The sequence below is a fragment of the Schistocerca americana genome, chromosome 1 (assembly GCF_021461395.2).
Source record: "Schistocerca americana isolate TAMUIC-IGC-003095 chromosome 1, iqSchAmer2.1, whole genome shotgun sequence".
NCBI classification, from domain to species: Eukaryota; Metazoa; Arthropoda; class Insecta; order Orthoptera; family Acrididae; genus Schistocerca; species Schistocerca americana.
The window spans coordinates 731,505,347-731,523,215 of NC_060119.1; the positions used below are offsets into that span (position 1 = coordinate 731,505,347).

The 17,869-nt window shown below is 44.2% G+C and overlaps 1 long non-coding RNA gene across 1 annotated transcript in view; it reads left to right on the forward strand.

Moving 5' to 3' along the window:
• The first annotated feature begins 1,762 nt into the window (after positions 1-1,762).
• LOC124545628 overlaps positions 1,763-17,869 on the forward strand; it is a 330,096-nt gene continuing 313,989 nt past the window's right edge. Inside the window, exon 1 of the long non-coding RNA XR_006967640.1 lies at positions 1,763-1,882. This is a non-coding gene — a long non-coding RNA (uncharacterized LOC124545628). The remainder of the gene's footprint in view (positions 1,883-17,869) is intronic.

The following is a 17,869-nucleotide window of genomic DNA, read 5'->3' on the forward strand; positions in this document are numbered from 1 at the left end:
TCTAGGCGCTACAGTCTGGAACCGCGCGACCGCTACGGTCGCAGGTTCGAATCCTGCCTCGGGCATGGATGTGTGTGATGTCCTTAGGTTAGTTAGGCTTAAGTTGTAGGGGACTGATGATCTCAGAAGTTGTGTCCCATAGTGCCCAGAGCCATTTGAACCATTTGAACTACTCTTGATGAACTGTGGTATCGTGTTGAAGCTGCATGGGCCATCCAAGCTCTGTTTGACTCAATGCCCAGGCGTATCAAGGCGGTTATTACGGCCAGAGGTGGTTGTTCTGGGTACTGATTTCTCAGGATGTATGTACCTAAATTGCGTGAAAATGTAATCACATGTCAGTTCTAGTTTATCATCTGCATTTCGTCTTGGTGTAGCAATTTTAATGGCAAGTAGTGTACTTTTATCACGATATATAACATTATCGTACCGCCGGTTATTTTCCGTAACGTGCGTCTGACGCCCGCTCACGCTGCGATCCACGGCAAGTAGCGGGGAGCGCGGTCGCTCTGGTGCTGATCGTTTGCGACGCTGCCAACGCATAGGTGCGCAGTAACCTGCGAGCTGTGCTCGCTACACCACACGTCCACAATGAAAAGAAAAAAATAAACTAAACTGAGCTTTGAATTGTCTGCTGGCTTAAAACGGAACCGTACTTTTCGCCTGTAATAAGTTTCCATTGTGGTGACTGCTGCCTCTTTGTGGGCGTGGCCTGTCGGTTTCCGGGTGCGCGGCGTGGCGGGCTTTCTGCGGCCGGTAGCGGGCTGCATTTCCAGGGCCTCATTCGCACTTTGGCAGGCTGGCTTTTGCCGCATCTATGGACACTACTGTGTCTACCTCTTTAATGCGGAGAGTGGGTTTCTTACTGTATCGCCATGCAACTTTGCATCGGTCTGGGTAGGGCTGGTCCAGTGATATGCGCAGCGGGTAGTGTTGCAGAAATACGCGTTTCGTCGTTGCGAAGTCTTTGAAAACAAAATTAATCTGTTTTCCGTGCCGTGTAGTTCCATTCGGTCGCATGACGTCCATTTGCCTTCGGACATCCGTGAGAAAATCTTGAGAAGATTGCAGGGGTCGGAATACTGTTCGAAAAACTCTCCTGGTGGATGCAGATCTTCGCCATACACCAGCACTACTGTGTAGGCCAGCAGGTTCTTTTTTACATCACTACGCAGTCCCAGCAGCAGGCACTGTAAGGACCGAAATGTCACGGTGTGCGAAATCAGTTTTTTGGTAGCGATCATGTTCTCCGATAATACTCACATCTTTTCCGATAACACTCACATCCTGGTAAGTATAGTGGAACAAACTTTCACTTTTCCACTTCGTCCAGTGACTGAGCTCGGCGTAAAAGTGACCTTGCTAGTAACACACAGGAGATCGGTGATGCGAGAATGTATACACCACTTCTCTGCAGTGTTTCTCTGTGTGTATTGCCATTTTCGTGGTGGAACTGCATTTTGCGGGTCGCTGCAGATCCAGGATGTGCGGATTCACTTCATTGTAGGTGCAGGCAAAGGAATACCGCCAGATCGAGACAAAAGAAAGAAAGCGTTTCCCGGCGAACTGGAAGACGAGTTGCAGAATTACTGCGGAGCTTTCGCCGCGCGTCGTCGGCGTCGCCGTGGTCAGAGCGAGGAGCTACCGTGACAAAGGCAGGAGGCCGCCTCCCCGGCAGCGCCACCGCCCCCACCAACCCCACCGCCCCCACCGCCTCATCGATCGCTCGGCGCCGCAATGCAGGCGCCTGAGTCCAGGTTAGGGAGGCCATCCGAAACACACCGCGCTCTCAACCACGCGCGCAGTGTCCTGTTCCCGCTTCCCTGCCAACCAGTTACACTTGGGTGACACACGCAGTCGCCACTGTCTGTGCGTTTCCCAAGTAAGTCAGTAACAGGTAATTTCCTGGTAGCGCCGATGTCCCTATCCTGGCCGTTATTGTGGGCATTATTGCTAGCCTCCGGTATCCCGGCTTTTTGCTTTACGTAGCCTGGTGGAACGGTCTTTCCATAACCCTCGTAGTAGGTTGTGGTGGAGGCGTCTGAAGCTAAGGGCTTGTGACTTCGGTAGGTGTTTTCCTGTACCTGCTGTAATGTCGTATATCCACTAGCAAGTAGACTTCCACAAGTCAAAATGCTTCAAATGGCTCTGAGCACTATGGGACTTAACTTCTGAGGTCATCAGTCCCCTAGAACTTAGAACTACTTAAACCTTGCTAACCTAAGGACATAACACATATCCATGTCCATGGCAGGATTTGAACCTGCGACCGTAGCGGTCGCGCGGTTTCAGACTGTAGCGCCTAGAACCGCTCGGCCACACCGGTCGGCTTCCACAAGTCGTTTGCAGAAGCTACGAGGGGTGTTCAGCAAGTAATACAACATTTTTTTTTCGTAAAGCAAATTCTACATCTACATCTACATTTATACTCCGCAAGCCACCCAATGGTGTGTGGCGGAGGGCACTTTACGTGCCACTGTCATTACCTCCCTTTCCTGTTCTAGTCGCGTATGGTTCGCGGGAAGAACGACTGTCTGAAAGCCTCCGTGCGCGCTCTAATCTCTCTAATTTTACATTCGTGATCCCTCGGGAGGTATAAGTAGGGGGAAGCAATATATTCGATACCTCATCCAGAAACGCACCCTCTCGAAACCTGGCGAGCAAGCTACACCGCGATGCAGAGCGCCTCTCTTGCAGAGTCTGCCACTTGAGTTTATTAAACATCTCCGTAACGCTATCACGGTTACCAAATAACCCTGTGACGAAACGCGCCGCTCTTCTTTGGATCTTCTCTATCTCCTCCGTCAAACCGATCTGGTACGGATCCCACACTGATGAGCAATACTCAAGTATAGGTCGAACAAGTGTTTTGTAAGCCACCTCCTTTGTTGATGGACTACATTTTCTAAGCACTCTGCCAATGAATCTCAACCTGGTACCCGCCTTACCAACAATTAATTTTATATGCTCATTCCACTTCAAATCGTTCCGGACGCATACTCCCAGATATTTTACAGAAGTAACTGCTACCAGTGTTTGTTCCGCTATCATATAATCATACAATAAAGGATCCTTCTTTCTATGTATTCGCAATACATTACATTTGTCTGTGTTAAGGGTCAGTTGCCGCTCCCTGCACCAAGTGCCTATCCGCTGCAGATCTTCCTGCATTTCGCTACAATTTTCTAATGCTGCAACATCTCTGTATACTACAGCATCATCCGCGAAAATCCGCATGGAACTTCCGACACTATCTACTAGGTCATTTATATATATTGTGAAAAGCAATGGTCCCATAACACTCCCCTGTGGCACGCCAGAGGTTACTTTAACGTCTGTAGACGTCTCTCCATTGATAACAACATGCTGTGTTCTGTTTGCTAAAAACTCTTCAATCCAGCCACACAGCTGGTCTGATATTCCGTAGGCTCTTACTTTGTTTATCAGGCGACAGTGCGGAACTGTATCGAACGCCTTCCGGAAGTCAAGAAAAATAGCATCCACCTGGGAGCCTGTATGTAATATTTTCTGGGTCTCATGAACAAATAAAGCGAGTTGGGTCTCACACGATCGCTGTTTCCGGAATCCATGTTGATTCCTACATAGTAGATTCTGGGTTTCCAAAAACGACATGATACTCGAGCAAAAAACATGTTCTAAAATTCCACAAGAGATCGACGTCAGAGATACAGGTCTATAGTTTTGCGCATCTGCTCGACGACCCTTCTTGAAGACTGGGACTATCTGTGCTCTTTTCCAATCATTTGGAACCCTCCGTTCCTCTAGAGACTTGCGGTACACGGCTGTTAGAAGGGGGGCAAGTTCTTTCGCGTACTCTGTGTAGAATCGAATTGGTATCCCGTCAGGTCCAGTGGACTTTCCTCTATTGAGTGATTCCAGTTGCTTTTCTATTCCTTGGACACTTATTTCGATGTCAGCCATTTTTTCGTTTGTACAAGGATTTAGAGAAGGAACTGCAGTGCGGTCTTCCTCTGTGAAACAGCTTTGGAAAAAGGTGTTTAGTATTTCAGCTTTACGCGTGTCATCCTCTGTTTCAATGCCATCATCATCCCGTAGTGTCTGGATATGCTGTTTCGAGCCACTTACTGATTTAACGTAAGACCAGAACTTCCTAGGATTTTCTGTCAAGTCGGTACATAGAATTTTACTTTCGAATTCACTGAACGCTTCACGCATAGCCCTCCTTACGCTAACTTTGACATCGTTTAGCTTCTGTTTGTCTGAGAGGTTTTGGCTGCGTTTAAACTTGGAGTGGAGCTCTCTTTGCTTTCGCAGTAGTTTCCTAACTTTGTTGTTGTACCACGGTGAGTTTTTCCCGTCCCTCACAGTTTTACTCGGCACGTACCTGTCTAAAACGCATTTTACGATTGCCTTGAACTTTTTCCATAAACACTCAACATTGTCAGTGTCGGAACAGAAATTTTCCTTTTGATCTGTTAGGTAGTCTGAAATCTGCCTTCTATTACTCTTGCTAAACAGATAAACCTTCCTCCCTTTTTTTATATTCCTATTAACTTCCATATTCAGGGATGCTGCAACGGCCTTATTATCACTGATTCCCTGTTCTGTACATACACAGTCGAAAAGTTCGGGTCTGTTTGTTATCAGTAGGTCCAAGATGTTATCTCCACGAGTCGGTTCTCTGTTTAATTGCTCGAGGTAATTTTCGGATAGTGCACTCAGTATAATGTCACTCGATGCTCTGTCCCTACCACCCGTCCTAAACATCTGAGTGTCCCAGTCTATATCTGGTAAATTGAAATCTCCACCTAAGACTATAACATGCTGAGGAAATTTATGTGAAATGTATTCCAAATTTTCTCTCAGTTGTTCTGCCACTAATGCTGCTGAGTCGGGAGGTCGGTAAAAGGAGCCAATTATTAACCTAGTTCGGTTGTTGAGTGTAACCTCCACCCATAATAATTCACAGGAACTATCCACTTCTACTTCACTACAGGATAAACTACTACTAACAGCGACGAACACTCCACCACCGGTTGCATGCGATCTATCCTTTCTAAACACCGCCTGTACCTTTGTAAAAATTTCGGCAGAATTTATCTCTGGCTTAAGCCAGCTTTCTGTACCTATAACGATTTCAGCTTCGGTGCTTTCTATCAGCGCTTGAATTTCTGGTACTTTACCAACGCAGCTTCGACAGTTGACAATTACAATACCGATTGCTGCTTGGTCCCCGCATGTTCTGACTTTGCCCCGCACCCGTTGAGGCTGTTGCCCTTTCTGTACTTGCCCAAGGCCATCTAACCTAAAAAACCGCCCAGCCCACGCCACACAACCCCTGCTACCCGTGTAGCCGCTTGTTGCGTGTAGTGGACTCCTGACCTATCCAGCGGAACCCGAAACCCCACCACCCTATGGCGCAAGTCGAGGAATCTGCAGCCCACACGGTCGCAGAACCGTCAGCCTCTGATTCAGACCCTCCACTCGGCTCTGTACCAAAGGTCCGCAGTCAGTCCTGTCGACGATGCTGCAGATGGTGAGCTCTGCTTTCATCCCGCTAGCGAGACTGGCAGTCTTCACCAAATCAGATAGCCGCCGGAAGCCAGAGAGGATTTCCTCCGATCCATAGCGACACACATCACTGGTGCCGACATGAGCGACTACCTGCAGATGGATGCACCCTGTACCCTTCATGGCATCCGGAAGGACCCTTTCCACATCTGGAATGACTCCCCCCGGTATGCACACGGAGTGCACATTGGTTTTCTTCCCCTCTCTTGCTGCCATTTCCCTAAAGGGCCCCATTATGCGCCTGACGTTGGAGCTCCCAACTACCAGTAAGCCCACTCTCTGCGACTGCCCGGATCTTGCAGACTGAGGGGCAACCTCTGGAACAGGACAAGCAGCCATGTCAGGCCGAAGATCAGTATCAGCCTGAGACAGAGCCTGAAACCGGTTCGTCAGACAAACTGGAGAGGCTTTCTGTTCAGCCGTCTGGAATGTCTTTCGCCCCCTGCCACACCTTGAGACGACCTCCCACTCTACCACAGGTGAGGGATCAGCCTCAATGCGGGCAGTATCCCGGGCAACCACAGTCGTAGTCCGATCAGGGGATGCGTGGGATGAGCTGGCCGTCCCCGACAAACTCCCATCCGGACCCCCACAGTGATGCCCATTGGCAACAGCCTCAAGCTGTGTGACCGAAGCCAACACTGCCTGAAGCTGGGAGCGAAGGGATGTCAACTCAGCCTGCATCCGAACACAGGAGTTGCAGTCCCTATCCATGCTAAAAACTGTTTTGCAAAGAACGTCTGAACTAATCTACAGAGAGCGCAAACAAATCGACAAAAATTAACGGTTATTAAAATACAAGATTGCCTAGTAAATGCAGTAACGCTGCTACTCGCGCACTGCTGACACTGCTCGGCGGCGGAAGGAGACTACGCGAATTTACACTATTCAGGTACTAAAACGCGATGCTACACTCTCAAATACTATAATACGCCCGAAATTTATGAATTAAACAATGCAAGTACCAAAAACACGCAAAGAAATTAAGAATTAAACTATGCAACAAATGAGTGAGCTAGGAGTATACGACTTGCTGCTGCAGCTGCTTATCCAACGGCGGCAGGGAGCACACTGACTGTGACCAGCCGACACTGGCCGTTCAAAACAAAAACAGAAGACAAACGACTACGCGAATTTACACTATTCAGGTACTAAAACGCGATGCTACAACTCTCAAACACTATAATACGCCCGAAATTTATGAATTGAACAATGCAAGTACCAAAAACACGCAAAGAAATTAAGAATTAAACTATGTAACAAATGAGTGAGCTAGGAGTATACGACTTGCTGCTGCAGCTGCTTATCCAACGGCGGCAGGGAGCACACTCAGTCCATTTGAGATTTCAGTATACCATATTATTCGGCCGGCCGGAGTGGTGTTGCGGTTCTGGGCGCTACAGCCTGGAGCCGAGCGACTGCTACGGTCGCAGGTTCGAATCCTGCCTCGGGCATGGATGTGTGTGATGTCCTTAGATTAGTTAGGTTTAATTAGTTCTAAGTTCTAGGCGACTGATGACCTCAGAAGTTAAGTCGCATAGTGCTCAGAGCCATTTGAACCATATTATCCTCCAGTCTTTGCCTATGAAACCCTTTTTTTCAACATAACCTCCTGTCACTGTGGCGGGCCCACGCCATCTTACTGGGAGGGTCTACATGACGACATCGTACCACCCTATTGGACGACGTCGGAACTTGCTGCATCAGTAAGCCGCCCATCATCCACGCACTGCTTGGCGCCAAGTGCTTCCTTTAATGGGCGAAATAGATGGAAGCTCTTTATGGTATTCTGTTAGGTAGTGAGGAACGCAGCAGGCACACACCCAGCTGGACGACGACTTTCTCGTCACTACCAACAGAGACGTCCAGTGTTGACTGTGATCCGTCGATCAGATTTTATGCAACACTGCAGGGGTCCCGGCTCTGTCCGGCTGTACGGCACGCCAGAGATGTGACAGGTTTGAGCGACCTTGTTGGGCAACACCGCGTCGCCCAGCGACTCTCTGTCACTGCCAGTTCTCCGTAGACATTCTGCAGGTGCCTATGAATATCTATGATGCTCTGGTTTTCCGTCAAGAGAAACTCAATGGCAGCTTGGAATGCCTCTCCGTTACAGACGCCATTTTGAAGGCTACGTACAGCGCCTCCACATGTCGCAACTCCGTGTAACTATAGGAGCTGAGGCAGGAGTATTCCACGACATCCAACAACAAGTTCTGCAATTTTTATACCGAAATCGACAGAGAAAAAAGTGTTGCATCACTTACTGAACGCTCCTCGAACGTCTGCAAATTTTTCGGCGTGGAAACACCTCCAGCAAGTCGACTTACTGAACTTCCGACAACTTTCAGTTTCCGCAAGTTAGTACAAACAGCTTCTTGGATCTTGTTGCAAGTACTTGCCAGACTTTCGAGTCTGAAGTTTTTCTGAAACCTCGATCCTCTTTGATAAGTTTTGTGTATTCGGTATCAGTACAAAAATGTCGGTGTCGGAAAAGTGAGTAGCACAAAGACATGATGGCCTGAACAAATCTATGTTTGAAACCCTGAAATATATATAATTTGCCACCGCCAACGAAGGAAGTAGGGGATGCTGAATGGTAGTACAGACGTCTTTCAGTTTTAACTTTTTTTTACGATTGTAATGAAAGTAATAAACCTGATGACAAAAGTGGAAGACTAATAGAAAGGCGAGCTTCTGTTGAAATAGCCTGCAGTATTTTTTATCTTGTTTTCGAATATCTGATTGTACTATAGACGAGAGATGTTCGAAAGTTGCTTACGACTTTCGCAAGAAGGATTTTAACCTGAGCAAAGTCCTTGTTTAGTTGTTAGTTCAAAATGGCTCTGAGCACTATGGGACTCAACTGCTGTGGTCATAAGTCCCCTATAACTTAGAACTACTTAAACCTAACTAACCTACGGACAGCACACAACACCCAGCCATCACGAGGCAGAGAAAATCCCTGACCCCGCCGGAAATCGAACCCGGGAACCCAGGCGTGGGAAGCGAGAACGCTACCGCACGACCACGAGATGCGGGCTTAGTTGTTAGTCCTTGTGTAGTATGTAAGTAGGTTGTTTAGGTTTTTATGTTGGTAACGCCACGTAGCGCTCTATATGAAAATCACTGACTGTGCTGTGTGAAGTCTGTGGCTGGTTGCCACTGTTGGAATAGTCGCTATTGTAGTGTTGGGCAGTTGGGTGTGAACAGCGCGTAGCGTTGCGCAGTTGGAGGTGAGCCGCCAGCAGTGGTGGATGTGGGGGGAGAGATGGCAGAATTTTGAGAGCAGACGATCTGGATGTGTGTCCATCAGAAAGAGTAAATTTGTAATACTGGATATGAAGTGATATATATATATACGACTTTTGAACATTATTAAGGTAAATACATTGTTTGTTCTCTATCGAAATCTTTCATTTGCTAACTATGCCTATCAGTAGTTAGTGCCTTCAGTAGTTAGAATCTTTTATTTAGCTGGCAGTATTGGTGCTCGCTGTATTGCAGTAGTTCGAGTAAAGAAGATTTTTGTGAGGTAAGTGATCCATGAAAGGTATAGGTTATTGTTAGTCAGGGCCATTCTCTTGTAGGGATTATTGAAAGTCAGACTGTGTTGTGCTAAAAATATTGTGTGTCAGTTTAGTTCAAAAATGTTCAAATGTGTGTGAAATCTTATGAGACTTAACTCCTAAGGTCATCAGTCCCTAAGCTTACACACTACTTAACCTAAACTATCCTAAGGACAAACTCACACACCCATGCTCGAGGGAGGACTCGAACCTCCGCCGGGACCAGCCGCACAGTCCATGACTGCAACCCCTAGACCGCTCGGCTAATCCCGCGCGGCCGTCAGTTTAGTGTTGATCAGAATAAGTAAAGAGAGAAATGTCTGAGTACGTTCAGTTCTGCTCAGCTGTTTGAAAATCAAATAACGTAAGGGGTTTATCAGCATAATCATTCATAAATTTTTCTAAGGGGACGTTTCAAGTAGTTGTTTCTTGTAACTTAAATGTGTATGTCTCTCCATCCATTTCTTCACACAAACCTTTCTTTGTTTCTTAACTCATTTTTAGTCATGATTTTTCTACAATAATAAATATGCAATAACAGTGGAACCTGATACGATTTTTCAGCACGAAACTGTAAACATGTACTTTTATACCTCAGGACGCGACTCAGATACGTCTGCAAGTTCCGACGTAACGGAATAAAGTAATGCTGTGTTCCCGAATGAGACGAACATACATGGCGATACAGATAGAATGCGCTTTGCTAACTAATTGATTCCTGACGAGACCAACACATTCGATTCTACGGATGCTTATGAAGCACAAATGCTGCTTTCCAACTAGTTGATCCCACAAAATAATTGTTCTGTAACTCTTAGCACAGGACCTTCCATGTACTATTGCCTGAATTATCAGTAGACAATTACAAAATCACTGTTACTTGCGTTTGTGACTGCATCGTTGTATTTATGAGTTGGCTACGCTACACGCTAGGGGCCAATCAATGCATTTATCGTATAAACTCTAAGAAAACTATACACAAAGATTAAATAAATGCACTTAGGAACCCGTGGTGAAAAATAACGTTTACTATCCACAGCGCTATTAAGATTTGACAAAACTGAGTTAATTCAATCCACTGTAACATTTATCGCTAGTTAATGGGTGTTCATCTTTGAATTACTGAATGAAGGGAAGAGGGAGGCTTAGACGAAACCGTAACAGTATTCCACGTTATGTATCGCGTAAACTTCTGGATAAATCCCGGAAAATATATCAGATATTATTTAACGCAAGTTTAAGCTTCCACAACTGCGAACTAACTAAATTCCGAGTGAAAATCACTCGCAGTTAACTATGGTATAGTTTTAGATTTCAGTCTAGTTCGCCAAACGGGAAATTATCAAAGCCACAAGTTGAAAGTATTTCAGAAGAACTGGTCGGGTTCAGTTTGTATTAGATTCAGCTTTATTTAATATCTGTGCTGGTCACTCAATTCAGCCATGGCGGTTACCCTTTCCAAGTTTCTCGCCAAAAGCCAGGTGGCTAGGTTTTTACCGACGACAGCTGTCCTGCGATCTTGGTGATTCTCATACTCCGAGTGGCCGCCAGGCACTAAGGCTCACAGGGCGCAGCCATCTATAGACGACACCGCGAGACTCGAGAACAGTGGAGGTCGCGGATCTGAGTTTTCAATTCACCACCCTTACTTTCATTCCATAATGACACATGGGATAATTATTTTTAAGCTAAAACTTCCTGAGTCCGAAACCATGCCGTACGAACTGTTTGTTACATGGACACAAGAACGTCCCGCAGAGGCTTGTTCCAGCAATGGGGATACTAACTACAAGTTTCCAATATATTTATTCCATAGCGAAATTTGTCATAAACATCTCTTATCTACATTTGGAAGATGTGACATCTGTTGCAACATAAATTAATCGTTTATCAGGAATAGCTAGCAAGATGGGCTTAGCAGTTTCTGAAGAAAAGACTAAATTTTAACAAACGTTAAAATTGCACCGAAATTTCCGAAAACAGATGTTGAGCGTTGGCAATACTCTCTTAGGATTTAAAGATTGGCTACAGCGCGCATACACAAGCTCTGGAATCTAAGATATTGTTGTCGCGCTTCGCAGCGCACGGATAAACTAGCGGCAGTTTTGAAGCCAGTGTAGGAGCCCGCCTGCTGTGGTGCGCACGTGTGTTGGGCGAGGGGTCGTCGCCGAGCTGCCGTACTGCCGTGTCCGCCAGCAGCGACACAGGATTTGGTATTGAGTTGATATTTTTTATAATTTGCAGCGTGCTTATTAATTTAAAGAAAAGGGTTTGTGTACGTGCGTAGCAGCAGACGGTAATTTTGATAATGATAGGAGTTGAATTCTTAAGGGAAACCATTGTTAGGCGAATATAATAAGTATTGATTTTTGTCATTGATTTCTTTTGTCATTGTCAGGGAATTGTTTCACTAAGTATTTAATTGAGAAGTATTTCAGTCTGTCTCAAGAGTCTGATTAAAGTGTAATATTGCTTTAATGCCACTGGAGGCAGATTTACAAACGAAGCGGTTGTTCAAAGAGCTCCTAGCGTTTTGTTAATTGAATGAGAAAGAATCGCTTTCAGGATATAGTTTTTGAAAAAAGGAATTACTTGTTTGGGTTATCATTTATCGAGTTTAGATTTGACCAAACCCTTTCTCTTGAATTATATGTAGTTGTAGTAAGCAGCAGCAGTCGCAGCAACAGCAGGAGCCGCCATACAGAACATGCATTGCACTCAGCATGAATCGTAGGTTTTTTATGTTTTTGTTAAATAATGGAATGCAGCAGATCAAGCAGTGGCAGCAGAAAGACCAAGTAAGTTATCTGTTGCGCACAGGACCAAATAAAAAAAAATAGTTTAGATGATCTCTGTAATAGTAAAGTTAACAAGAGTACAAGCACGAGATTTTCAGTAGAAAACACGAGATAAGAAGACAGAGCTCGCGACTTTCAATGTTGACCAAATGGAGTAGGTTAAGAAATGTAATTATCTTTGGGAGAAAATCCAACAAAATGGTTTGTAATAAGCTGCTGCAAAGGAAAGATTACATAAAATGGGAAGGGCATATGCTATCACTAACGACTTTCACAATAACAATCACCTTCTAAAATGCAATAATTAGAGATTACAGTACAACAGTGGAGTCAGAAGGTCTGTACGCAAGCGAAAGTCCAACATCAAACTATAACTTAGATAAATTAAAATTCCTGGAATGGCAAATCGTTTGGGAAACATTAGCCCCCATCAAAAACTATGGAAGTGTGGCAGTTACAAAATAACGATCACATTGTGGAAACATGTGAAACATACCAGAAGTCATGAGAAAAGAAGAACTGAGATTTATTGGACAATTGTATCGAATACTAGACAGCAGATTAACCAAAGACTCCGCGAAATATTTGTGGGATAAGAAGTTAACAAGTTGGATCCATGAAGTAAAAAGACAGTTAAGAAAAAAACATAGTATGAAAGTTCAAGAAACAACTGACATAGATGGGTTTAGGAAAAACATTTTGAGTATGGAAGGATTCCAAAGTAGGAGAGAGAAAAAATGTGGATTAAAGTGGTCGCTAGACAGGAAGAAAAAATATAGTGGACAGATGAAAGAGCACTGGAGGGAAAGAAGACATTAACGAGATTGGCACATGATCCTTAGTTGACCCATCCGAGAGGGGAAAAAATATCAGTTCAGTTCATGGAATGAATATTAGAAATAAGAATAATCTTCACAAAGATTTAAAGACATTTACTTTGATCCAGAAACGTATCCATTAGTCGGGAACACAAACTTTCAATAACTTGGCCATCAGCCATAAAAACTTTGATTACCATACCAATAAAGTTCATTTTAAGGGGAGCCTAAAGGATTTATTGGTGACCAACTCTTTCTACTCGATCGTCGAATTTCTTTGTGGAACAGAGTGATGTGTATAAATTATTAATAATTAGAACAATGTCATTATCATGTAAAATCTGACTTCGGTACCTCTTCAGTGTTGCAAAGTAATCATTGCAAATAAGAGTGGTAAACTGATTTTTCCCTTTGATAATGCGTGCCTACAATAGCCTAAGAATGATCACAGACACCTCAGTGTATTGTACACTTCCATGAATTGTGAGATGTCGATTACTACATTTTAAACGAAAATATGTTCAATTTTTTTTTACTTATTCCACATACATGGGGACCATTGCACTTACAACCTAGGGAAGATGCTTTAGCATATCTTGTTTTTCCTTGTAAATCATCACCAAATAAGATGAAGAAAATATTCCTGAATTCCAGTCAAGAACAACTGCCAAGATGAGAAACATAGAAGTAGATATCCCAGGTGTAGCAGAGCAGCTTAAATCACTTAATGAAGGCAAGGCCTCCAGTCCAGATTGTATACAACTCAGATTACTTTCAGAGTTTCCTGATACAATAGCTCCATATTTAGCAATTATACACACCCTCTCGCTCACAGGAAGAACCTTACCTAAAGACTGGGAAATTGCTCAAGTTACACCGATACCCAAAAAGGGAAATAGGAGTAATCGGCTGAATTACAGGCCCATATCACTAAAGTCGATTTGCAGTAGGGTTTTGGAACATATACTGTGTTCGAACATTATGAATTACCTCGAAGAAAACGATTTATTGATATATAGTCAGCACTGATTCAAAAATATTGTTCTTATGAAACACAGTTACCTCTTTATACTCATGGAGTAATGAGTGTTATCGATAGGGGACGTCAGATCAATTCCATATTTTTATATTTCCAGAAGGCTTTCGAAACCTTACTGATAAGCTTCTTCTAAGCGGACTACGTGCCTATGAAATATCGCCTCTGTTATGCGACTGGGTTCATGATTTCCTATCAGAAAGATCAAAGTTCGACGGAAAGTCATCGAGTAAAGCAAAAGTAATATCCGGCGTTCCCCAAGGCCCTCTGTTGTTCCTGATCTATATTATCGACATAGGAGACAAACTGAGTAGCCCTCTTAGATTGTTTGCAGACGATGCTGTCATTTACCGCCTTGTAAAGTCATCAGATGACCAAAAAGAATTGTAAAATGTTTTAGATAAGAGATCTGTATGGTGCGAAAAATGGCAATTGACACTGAGTAAAGAAAAGTGTCAAGTTATTCATATGAATACTAAAAGAAATCAGCCAAATTTCAACTGCGCCATAAGTCACGCAAACCTGAAGGCTGTAAATCCAATTAAATACATAGGGATTACAATAACAAATAACCTAAATTGGAACGATCACTTAGATAACATTGTGGGTAGAACAAACCAAATACTGCGATTCATTGGCAGAATACTTAGAAGGTGCAACAGGTCTACTAAAGAGACTACTTACAACACACTTGTCTGCCCTATTCTGGAGTATTGCTGTGCGGTGTGGGATTGCTGTGCGGTGTGGGATCCGCATCAGGTGGGACTGACGGATGACACAGAAAAAGTTCAAAGAAGGGTAGCTCGTTTTGTATTATTGCGAAATAGGGGAGATAGTGTCACAGACATGATACGTGAATTGGAGTGGCAATCATTAAAACTGAGGCGTTTTTCGTTGCGACGGGATCTTCTCATGTAATTTCAATCACCAGTTTTCTCCTCTGACTGCGAAAACATTCTGTTGGCACCCACCTATATAGGGAGGAATGACCATCACGATAAAATAAGAGAAATCAGGGCTCGCACAGAAAAATTTAAATTCTCGTTTCTCCTGCGCGCCGTTCGAGAGCGGAACGGTGGAGAGACAGCCTTAAGGTGGTTCATTGAACTCACTGTCAGGCAATTTGTTGTGAACAACAGAGTAATCATGTAGATATAGATATAGACGTAGATTGTGTTTTTCTTTTTTATGACATGTTTTACGTAATTGAGTCACTGACGATCTAAGGGTCGAAAAGTACTTGTAATTTAAACTAGGAAAAGTTTTTTGCCCCCCTCCGGTAGAGGGAGCATTTTAGAAGGTTATAATTTCTAAACTCGGGATCTTCTTTCTCATCAGATAGGGTATTATTACGGCATGGAAGACTTACGAGCATTCTCAACTGCATTCTCGTGCGCTGGTGTGGAGTTCTGTTTACACACTTGCTGTTTTTTTGTTTATTTTACTTTTTTAAAACATTTTAGGTGCGTGTTGCTGTTTTGTGAACGCGCACGTGCAGGATAAGAACCAGCAGCTAACAGGACTGAGAGGGGGGGGGGGGGGGGGAGGGTGCTATTTGATAAAAGTGATGGGTGTGGGAGAGATTTAATTGAAGCCAATAAATTGCATTATTTTCGTGCAAACGTGAAATGCGTTGTTTTGAGTCGTTTTTCCTATTGACTTTGAACTAATTCTTGTTTTGTTGTTATGAATGTTATCAGTGGAAACAGCTAGGGGGCAGCTGGAATCAGTGTTAACAGTTGACTTTTCCGGTCCAGTGGATAGATCTCGGACTCTCGATTGAAGTTGTAGGAAGGCTGCAGATCTTTCATTACTAACTTTGGACTCATGAGCAATTTAACTTAGCCTTGTGGTTCTAGCACCTACTGACGATTAAATATCGGATCGCTAGACTTATAGTCTAATTCTTACTATTTTTACCCGCTTTCTCATTAATTTTCTAAGGGGGAAATTTGTGATAATTCTGACATTGTTTAATAGTATAGTCTTAAATGAAAGCAGAACGTCAGTTCACGCAAATACAATGAACTTTCCCCTTGATGAATATTCATTACATTGCTGCAACTGGTAACTGCTTCTCCCAAGCTTTCCGAGGTAGAACCATTTATTTGTTGTTCAGCATTTGTTAACTGCACGTTGATGCAAACATCCACAGAAAACAAGTATTATTTTTATTCATGGAAGGAAAATTATGATTTATGTTCCCGTCGGAGATGAAGTGATTAGAGATATAACGCAAGAGTACAACAGGGGAGAAAATCGGCCAGGGCGTTTCAAAGGTACCACCCCTCACTTACTTTCAGCGATTTAGCGAAATCATGAGAAACCTAAGACTGAATATGTGGAAGGGGATTTGAACTGGCGTCCTCGTGAAAGCGAGTAAAGTGTTCTAGCCGCTCGGTGTGTCCACGGCCGATTATAATTTCACCAAAACTGGTTTTCTTGACAAACTATCGAAGAAGTGTTTGGGGTTAATTGGTATGGCAACAGATGTTGTCCACACATCATATACATTAACTGACAAATTTAGCACGAGGAGTCTAACACGTTGTTACGCCACTAACTAAGGAGTGGGACAGATATGTTTCCTGAGTATATTATATTTAAGGTGTGCTACTTTCCGTACGTTCAAATGTAATTACTGATGTCTTGATATAATTTAATAATCTATTGTCGAAGCAAAGTCGACACCACGCATTTATATAACTGAGATGCTTCGATGCGCTGTGAATCCACAACCATCATGCAGGTGTACACTCACGTACGACCTCCAGCGGGAATCTAAAATTAGTGAGCACGCCGGACATGGACGCGAGCTGCGGATATATGGAGGCGCTGGATGGGGATGTTGATCGGCCGAGGAGCCTGCTGAGACAGTCCGCGCAGTTATAATTAACGTTGTGTCTGGGAGGCACAGTGGTTAACCCAATTGCCTACTAAGTAGGAGATCAACAGCTCGAGTCACGGTCCGCTATTCATTTTCATTCGTCAGCATTGGTTCAGCACAAAGTCCAGATACACCTGATATTATAAGTCCTTTTCCTATCCTTTTCTTTCCATTTTCTTCCCTCTAGCTTAAATTTACATAATATATGTCGTAGCTGCGGATTCCACCACGCATATAACTAATAAAATGTGGTCAGACCCACGTCTGCCCCTGGACATGTCTTACCATTTAAAATGAGTTCCGAAATATCTGTCTTAGAACTGTACAATGAAGAGCCAAAGAAACTACTACACCTGCCTAATATCGTGTAGGGCCCCCTCGAGAGTGAAGAAGTGCCACAACACGACGTGGCATGGACTAATGTCTGAAGTAGTGCTGGAGAGAATTGACACCAAGAATCCTGCGGGGCTCTCTACAAATCCGTAAGAGTACGAGGGGATGAAAAACAGAACAGCACTTTGCAAGGCATCTCAGACATGCTCAACAAAGTTCATGTCTGGGGAGTCTGCTGGCCAGCGGAAGTGCTTAAACTCAGAAGAGTGTTCCTGGACCAACTCTGTAGCAATACTGGAAGTATGGGGTGTCGCACTGTCCTGCTGGAATTGCCGACGTCCGTCGGAATGAACAATGGACATGAATGGATGCAGGTGTTCAGACAGGATGCTTAAGTACGTGTCGCCTGTCAGAGTCGTATCTAGACGTATCAGGGGTTCCATATCACTCCAACTGCATACGCCCCACACCATTTTAGAGCCTCCACCAGCTTGAACAGTCCACTGCTGACATGCAGGGTCCATGGATTCATGAGGTTGTATCCATAGCCGTACACGTCCATCGATACAATTCGAAACGAGACTCGTCCGACCTGGCAATATGTTTCCATCATCAACAGTCCAGTGTTGGTGCTGACAGGCCTAGGCGAGGCGTAAAGGTTTGTGCCGTGCAGTCATCAAGGGTACACGAGCTGGCCGTCGGCTCCGAAAGGCCATATCGATCATGATTCGTTGAATGGTTGACACGCTGACACTTGTTAATGGCCCAGTAATGAAATCTGCAGCAATTTGCGGAAGGGTTGCACTTCTATCACGCCGAACGATTCTCCTTAGTTTTCGTCGCCTCCCGTTCTTGCAGGATCTTTTTCCGGCAGC